This window comes from Amphiura filiformis, chromosome 12, assembly GCF_039555335.1.
Source record: "Amphiura filiformis chromosome 12, Afil_fr2py, whole genome shotgun sequence".
Classification (NCBI taxonomy): Eukaryota; Metazoa; Echinodermata; class Ophiuroidea; order Amphilepidida; family Amphiuridae; genus Amphiura; species Amphiura filiformis.
Window position 1 is genome coordinate 53,552,660 of NC_092639.1, and position 8,735 is coordinate 53,561,394.

The window sequence follows — 8,735 nt, forward strand, 5'->3', positions numbered from 1 at the left end:
AATTCAATCGTTTTACATATGATGAGAGATCATGCAAACGTCTTTCTAACGGTAATAATTTCATTTTGATTGAAGGACATTCAATGACATATATGGTGCTTTATCTTTGAATTCGTGGGTAACGCCAACTCATTTAAGCTATCATAACTTGTCCCCTGGTATGACTTGCTAGTAAAGGCCTATATGCACAAAGAGAGCACATTGGACGTGACATGATATGCTCCATCAATAACGTGATTTCCTTTATTAATGACATTTTTAAGTGGAAAGTTAACATAGAGAGAATTTTGTCCCGCTTTCGCTGGAATTGACCATATACATATAATTAAATATTGTTGTTTAATGCGCTTCACCATACGTTTTTTGACCTCACCTAGTTTTTTTACGTGCATTTTTGATACTTTTACATTGGGTTTTTATTAAATTTCGACCTCAAAGACACACACAGAGAAATTTTTCATAACGTTAGCACAGAACCTCATAATGATTAAATTAAATTTACCTCAGAACTATGTAATATTTACTAAATTATGTAAAATGTTATAGTTAAAAATAACGTTTTACATAATTTTGTAAATATTCAGTTCTGAGGTGAGGTAAATTTTACTTACCGGTACTTATTATGAAGTTATAATTTATGCTTACATAACGTTATGTAAAAATGTCTCTGTGTGTATAGTCGTCGGGGTGGCAACTATTTGGTGCTTGACTTGTTGGCAACTAAAAAAATCTTTACTCGACTCTCTGGTAATATCGGGTGTTTTTGCTTTTTGAAGTATGGCGGGCACAAAAGGAGAGGGCGTACTTTGATTTGGGTAATCTTTTGCAGGGGGGGGGGCGGCCAAGATTGACTGCATTTTGTCGTCGTCATTGGTTTAACACGTAAACACGAATATGTCTCAAATAATTCCAAAAGTGTATGTATATTATCAAGCACTATTTTATCAGTCTAAATCCGTTGATTAATCCGTTATATTATACAAAATTTTGAAACGTTCAGGGATTATAAAGACTTCCGCAAATTTCGCCTTACGTATAATTATTATATCACCCATTTTCACCGTCTTATTGTTCCCCCTTAATAAGGGGCCCTTATAGATTATCCAATAATAGTTTGTCCCTTTTATTTTCCATTTCAACGTTTTCCCTTTTACTTTCCCTGTTTTGATAGTCCCCCGTTTTTACTTTCCCTTTTAATAATAAAAGTTCCCCCTTTTATTAACTTTTTCCCTTTTTTATAGTTCCTTTTACTCTTGATCTCCCAGTTCACGCATTGTACTTCCCCCTTTTAATAGTTCCTCTGTTTTACTTCCACTTAATATCCCCCATTTTATACTTCCCCTTTTTATTGAGTTTCTCCCTTTCACATCATCATCATCCCTATATCTTCGTGTCAAAAATTGCCGTGATAGTACAACGAATCCTCTCGTTTTTCAAAAGCTACGCATGGCGATTTTGTTCGAGATAGGCCGAGCGACTCAGGCTAAGCATACCATTTACATGATATATGAGATATCACACAGAGCCTGCCGCATAGTTTCTATTCTATGATTTGTGCATGATGATCAGTACCACATTATGGTGTTGCCATTTTAGAAAATTCGATTTGTTGTCAGGAAAAACGCAGGTTTTGTTTCCAGTACACTAACTCGAAAAGCAATACACTAATTAGCGGGGCCTTGCTGTTTGCTGTGGATATATTTTACTGCATTTTATAAGTAAAAATTTTGAAATCCAAAGTAAAAATTGTAATATATTCAACTATTTGAGAAATGAATTATACAAAGGAACCCGTGTAAGATCCAGCTGCTGTATCTATAATTCAATGTACATTATCGACTTTCTTTATCTGAGTCAATAATAGAATATCGATTTCAATCGAATTGAATACATGTCTCCATTTTGAGTTTGTACTACACCTCTGAGCGATCAGCGATCGATTTCTAGCCAATCAGATACGGTAGGCCTCCTTTTCTTGCGTTCGGTGAAATACCAATCGCCCGTCGCTCACCAACGGAGTATTAAGTTTATATTTATAACACTGGCTGTCGACACTGTGCCTTTTACTTTCCCGTTTGAGTTACGAACTGAATTTGACACCTCTCTAGTAACTTACGCTGTTATAAGCTGGGAAGCGAACTCACTAGTAATACATACAATGGCTTTGTTCAGGGCTGTAACCCACCCCCCCCCCCCCAAAAAAAAAATTGCAAAAGTATACAAAAAGTCCCAAAATATCTTGTGAGCGTAGCGAGCAAAAAAATATGATTTTTTACGCTCTTTTGGTCAAAAAGGCCCAAATTTTGGGAAGAAAGTCCACTTTTCACAAAATCGCACGTCCTCTTGTAAAAAGTCCACTTTTTAAAATCAGCACCTCCCCCCAAAAAAAAAAAAGTCCTGCGTACGGGCCTGGCTTTTGATTGATTTGAAAGTTCTGGGTTGACTCCTTACATTCGAAGGACGAATACCCCTCAGAAAACACAAATGTTTTTAAAACATTATTTAAACCTGTTAGAATCGTGTTTTGTTTTCTAACATAATGTTATTGAGTGTTGACAAAATTATTTACAAAAATGTTTGCCAAAAAGTATTATATTAACCCGACATTTTAAACATGTTAAAATGTTATTGAAACATTTTAACTATAGTCAAATAGCCTATAGATCATAGCCTTAAACATGTCTATATTTAGCCACATTAAACAAATTTTATATTTTTTCCTGACAAGGGGGAAGGGAGAAGTTGCGTTTATTTTTAAAAGTCTTAGATGTGAAAATGATAAAAATGTAATTATAAATTCCCCTTTCTTCCTTTTGCCATGGACAGGCATGAGAAAATTTCCCTTTGCTCTTGGGCTTCCCTCCGGTTGCCCAACTAGAAGTTTTGTTGTTCTGACTGGTAGGCAACCGAGGGAGTGATGTGGGGGGAGGGCAAAGCCAAAGTTGGAGGGAAAAAAGAAGACGTACCCCCAGGCGCGTAGCAAGCGGGGGGATAGGGTGGACGAAGTCCATGGGCCCCGAGGGTTCAGGGGCCCCGAGCACAAAAGCGAAAATTAAATAAGGGCTGATAATGGAGAGCAGGGCCGGATTTTTATACAATTGGGCCAGATGTGCCCGGATCCAGGGCAATTTTGGGCCCCAAACTTTGGGGGCCCCAAAATTGCCATATGCATCTTTCTTTTTACCCCAATAACAACATGTTTTTTGGTCAAACTAGGGCAACATTGAAAATTTTCCGCGCTTCGAGCGCATTCAAATAGCAAAATATATGTTGATATGGGGCCAAAATAGTCTGCAATTGAATTGAACAAAATATGTTAGTCCCCCTTTAGTTAAACCAAAACTTGGCCACTGACTTGAGTGCACATGCCTTCCTCGGCACGTGAGTTTGGGGCCTCCATCAGGTAGGCTAAATCCCGCCATGGTTAAAAGGGCCCGTACTGCTCCTTGTCCATGGGCCCCTGATGCTCTTGCTACGCCCCTGCGTACCCCATATCCCCCACCCACCCACCCACCCATTGGCTCCATCACTGACCAGAATACTGTTAATTCTTGTAATAATGGAAACTTCAGAAAAGCAGAAGTTGAATTGAATAATGTTGAAGTAAAAACCGGAAGAATTTGTGTTTTGAAGCGCAATAACCTATATAAATGCTAACGTCTGCCGTCATATAAAACTAAATTTCTTTGGTTGTGGTAATGCAATGGTAAACAGTAGTTTGTTTCGCTGTAGGCCTACAAGGTTACTCAATAAAAAATGCAACCATCAAAAGCTTGATCTGTGAATGTATATATATCCATGTATTGAATACCAGATTAAAGGTGAGAGTATTTTCTTGAAATACTGAAAAAATCATGAAAATGGCATATTGGGTTGTAGAGAAATGCAATAATGTAACATAACTCGTTTTTGGTCTATTTCCTATTTGTGCATGTAATGTATTAAATCATTTAAAATGTATCGCATTGATTTTGTCCTAATATTTACAAAAATAATTATTTTTGAGTTTCATCTTGTTATATTCATTGTTTAATTATCTTTACAGTTTTTTAATTTATTTTTTTCTGCGTATTGATTTTCTAATAGGCCTACACGGTGTCGCTGAAAGAAAACTGATTTTTTTGGGTATTTTAACACATAAACCAGACATAACTAAAAAGCTGATATGGTTGAGGAATATATCAGCTATCACATACTTTTTTTCTGAATTTTGACAATTTACCGCTCCATTTTTTAAATAAAAGAATTTTTCGCAACTACCTTATTTTCAGGCCGTTCCACGGAGTCAAATACAGTATCTGTCATATCGCGTCAAAGACAATAGACGCCTTATGCGCTAATAATGCGCAGTGAATCCGTGGAAAGGTTTGAAATTGAAGGAGTTTCGTAAAATTCTTATATTTCACGAACGGTGTGGTCAATTGTCAAAATTCAAATTCAAAAATACCCAAAACTTCAGTTTCCGACGATGCAGTTCCCCACACACATCACAACTTTTGACCATGCAGTATACGCCACTTGCTTGTATTAAATTATTTGAAACGTATTATGGTAATGTTTGATCTTTAGAACATATAATTATCAAGGGGTCTTTTTATTCTTTGTATAATTTTGAGCCACGATTTTCATCAACTTTCAATTTTGTTATTATTTACTCAAAATGCTGAAATAATATTAATACTAACTATCAGGGGAGATTTCTGTCCATTTTAAGCCGAAATAACAAAGTGAAAGAAATCTCACTGGCTATTTAACACGGAGTTCTATGGGCGACTTAATGCATATTATGATATTATATCAACTTTGCTCTATTGACCTGACAAACACAATAAATTTAGCTGATTCCAAATCTATAAATATTACAAATAACAAAAAATCAGATTGAAAAAAAAAAAAATCCAAAACAACTAATTTCATAATTATTATAAGATCGTAGGCCTACATTATGGCTTAAAGTTCATCATTGGGACCTTTAAAATTAAATGCGAGATTCATGCGTGACCATGGTGACTTTGATTTCACCTTCAAGCCGAAATATTACCTACTAAAAATCAATATCCCATCATGCATTCATATTTTGGCGGGTTTTCTTAATCATGGAGTCATACACGCTGGATGTTTTGATGGTTACATAACCATGATAATAGTCGAGCCGCTGGCAAAACGAAAAAGTACCGCAAATATTAAACCACTTTCAACCGTCTCCGTGGCGCAATGGATAGCGCGTCGGACTTCTATTCGGTACGGTATTCGAAGGTTGTGGGTTCGAATCCCATCGGAGACGAATTTTGTGCATTGTAATTTTATTTTCCTTTTATTCCTATTTTTATTTCCTATTATTTTAAATATTTATGACACTATCGATGCGGGTTGCTATTCTGAGTAATAAGCCAGTTAGTTTCCTGCCTTACACAGGATTGGATAGGGAATATCATAGTCCAACTGTTATTTATTGATTAAATAAACCTCTTTTTAATAAGTACTTTCAAGAATTTGAAAGACTGAAAGTCCACATATATGGTCAATTCCAGCGAAAGCGGACAAAATTCTCTCTATGTTAACTTTCCACTTTAAAATGTCATTAATAAAGGAAATCACGTTATTGATGGAGCATATCATGTCACGTCCAATGTGCTCTCTTTGTGCATAATAGGCCTTTACTAGCAAGTCATACCAGGGGACAAGTTATGATAGCTTAAATGAATTGGCGTTACCCACGAATTCAAAGATAAAGCACCATATATGTCATTGAATGTCCTTCAATCAAAATGAAATTATTACCGTTAGAAAGACGTTTGCATGATCTCTCAGCATATGTAAAACGATTGAATTCCACCGAAGTTTGTGGACTCTAGAGGCCATTAAGGGGGTACTACACCCATCGCATTTTTTGGCAGGTTTTTGCATTTTGTGAAGAAATGAGAAAAAAAATTGGTCAAAGTGGTATGCAAAATGAAGGGGCAAATCTTCTCGTTCTATTGGTGGCATCGGTATCGATGTAGCTTACATGCTTTTAAAGGGACATGCCCAAAAGCGGTACATGGGTGCACTTTTACAAATTGGAGTATATCTAAAATTTCAGAATTGCTACCGTGAAACCAGTCACACGCACAAATTAAGCATTAATGTCAGACCCTAAATGTACCAAAATATATATTTTTTGGAAATGCATTAATCATGCACAGAGCTTGAAAACACATGCTTGGCATCACTTATCATTATTAAAGAAAATAAACTTCTTTTTTCCCCTTCCAGTTGACAATGATATGCAAAATGTGTGTTCGCTAGCCAGCACATCTGTTTCAGGTTTGAAACAGTAAAATCTTAATGATAAGATAATGCTTGGTTTTTAGTTCTAGGCGATTTTTAGAGTCGCCATCTCAGTAAAACACAAACAGTGAATATAATGTAAACGCTATACAAGTACATGTGTTTGGGATAAAAATGTTAATTTGTCGCAACTTGTTGCACAAAATCAACTTAAGTGAGAACGTTTACATTGTATGTTGGAGCATAATTAATATGCCACCATTTTTACTTACATCAGAGAAGACAATCCGTTCTATTTCACTTGAAACAATTCCTGCCAGATGATATTTCCATGTTTGTGGAGGTCGCCATTATAATTTTGTATTTCGGGGTTGGGCGATACTTGAAACTTCCGATACCGCCGATCGGTACTGTGGGTCGATACCATTAATTGGTATCGGCCATACGATAGGCTACTTTTGACAGAATAATAGAAACAAGTATTCCTGTGTCAGTTCCAATTTACAATGTCTCAGTTTGAATGTAATGTTAAAGAGAAGTTTTGCACTGTAGCGCTGACAAGAACATGAGTGGTAGTTCATATATCATTAAATAGGCCCACATGTTTTGGCGCAACGTCAGCCTTCTATTCTTCAAATCTTTTCAGAGGGCGCACCACCAAATCACTCCACGATTTATGTACCAGTGAAATTCGGTTAAAATAGTCCACCGCTTATTTGAGCTTGTTGTGGCTTTATTTTCAAAAGATAATTGTCAAAATTCGCCCGTTTTCAGCTCATTTGCTTCTGGCAAGTGTCTACATGAAGGAATCTGAGAAAAAATCCCAATATTTTATTTCAGAGCTGAAGTTTTGGCGCAAATTTGAACAACGTCCGGTTTAAAAAATGAGTGATTTTTTAGGTTTAAATTTGAAATGGAGCCTTGATCTTTGGTTCGAGTTGTATTTTTTCCTGAATGTATTTTATGCTTTCTCTCCCCCACCAGCTCTAAGTACAGATAAAACACATACTAAAGCTGAAAAAGGAAAAAAAAATAAAAGATGTGGACACCGTCGGCTTCCCCCGTGTATTATCGGCCGGTGCCATTATCACGTGACTGTAGAAAAATGCTGTTGCCACCAGATATAGGCTAATTAAAACAGCGTATTACTATCAAGACTTATGTCTGAAAGCTGTCCTCAGATCGATGCGTGAAGTTTCCAGTCCATCACACTACGTGCTCTATAATTAGTCCATGTCGATATTATCAAGACAGAGATTGCGTCTGATGACGTCATCTGTCAAAGCCGTTGATGATGAACCGGTGTTAACGGCGTCTTATTTTAAGCTTATTGTTAATTTTGCACCTTCAAACCGTACAAACCATCTCAAAAGTTAGGTCTTTATAGTAGGAAACTTTCTTTAGCGGGGGCACCATGTCAACAATGCCTAGAAAAGTTGCTTTTTGCCTTGTAAAAGTACGTAATTTTTCGGCATTTCCTGGTATCAGGTCGATTCGGCCCAAACCAATTCGTCCACAGTTGACTTGGCCATATGCCAATTCATGCATTGGCCCCAAGCTAAGTCAGCCACAAACCAATTCAATATCGACCAAAAGGGATAAACGATTTAATATGTTAATGAATATATGTGACCGTCCATCACGAAACAGCTGTAAAGTCGGCTGGCGGTCAATTTTGTTTTATTTCGTGTTTAGAAAATATATCATAAGCTTTAAAATGAAAAATCATTTGACTCCAAACGATATCCAGAAGTAAAAAACAAAGGGGTTAAGTGCACAACGTACAAAAAAAGTGACTATATCTCATTAACCGATGATCCTACAGATATGCGACCACTGACTTTTTTTTTTTTTTTTTGACCAAGGGAAAAGTTTGACATATCTCACGACTCTGTAGGAAATGATGTACATCATCATCATCATACATCATTATTTTATTTTCATACAAATCGACATACAAAATATATATAAAAGACACAACATTTGAATGAGGAGATGCTCAAAAGGCCTGAAGCGAGCGCCCCCCTTACACTGCCTTAAGTTACAACATACAATTACACAAAGCTAACAAATAAAAGAAAGAGGAGAAGAACATGCAAAGAAAGAAGCAATATAAATATTTATAACATTTCATATAGACATTCCACAGTTCACAGAAGAAATTGATAGTTGGGGTGGAGATGGGTGGGGATGGGTGAGGTCATTAAATAATGCCTAAATATTAGATGTAATTTTTATTAGACTTTTCTTTATTTGTAACTTAAACTGGTTTACTGATTTTGCCATCTTTATATATTTATCAGTAATATTCCATTTCCTAGGACCGGCAGCTCACCGGAAGCCGCGAACGCTGACTTGTTTTGTTCTTTATGACCTGAGGAAAAGTTCATATCACACGACTCTTTAGGATATAAGGGTTAAGTGCACAAAGTACAACGAATTGGTTTGTGACCGAATGCAAGACA

General features: G+C 36.4%; 1 non-coding gene across 1 annotated transcript; it reads left to right on the forward strand.

The window, feature by feature from the left end:
• Positions 1-5,200: 5,200 nt before the first annotated feature.
• On the forward strand, positions 5,201-5,284 carry Trnar-ucu (transfer RNA arginine (anticodon UCU)). The gene is given in 2 exon segments: positions 5,201-5,237; positions 5,249-5,284. It is a non-coding gene; the product is annotated as a tRNA-Arg (tRNA).
• The last annotated feature ends 3,451 nt before the right edge of the window (positions 5,285-8,735 follow it).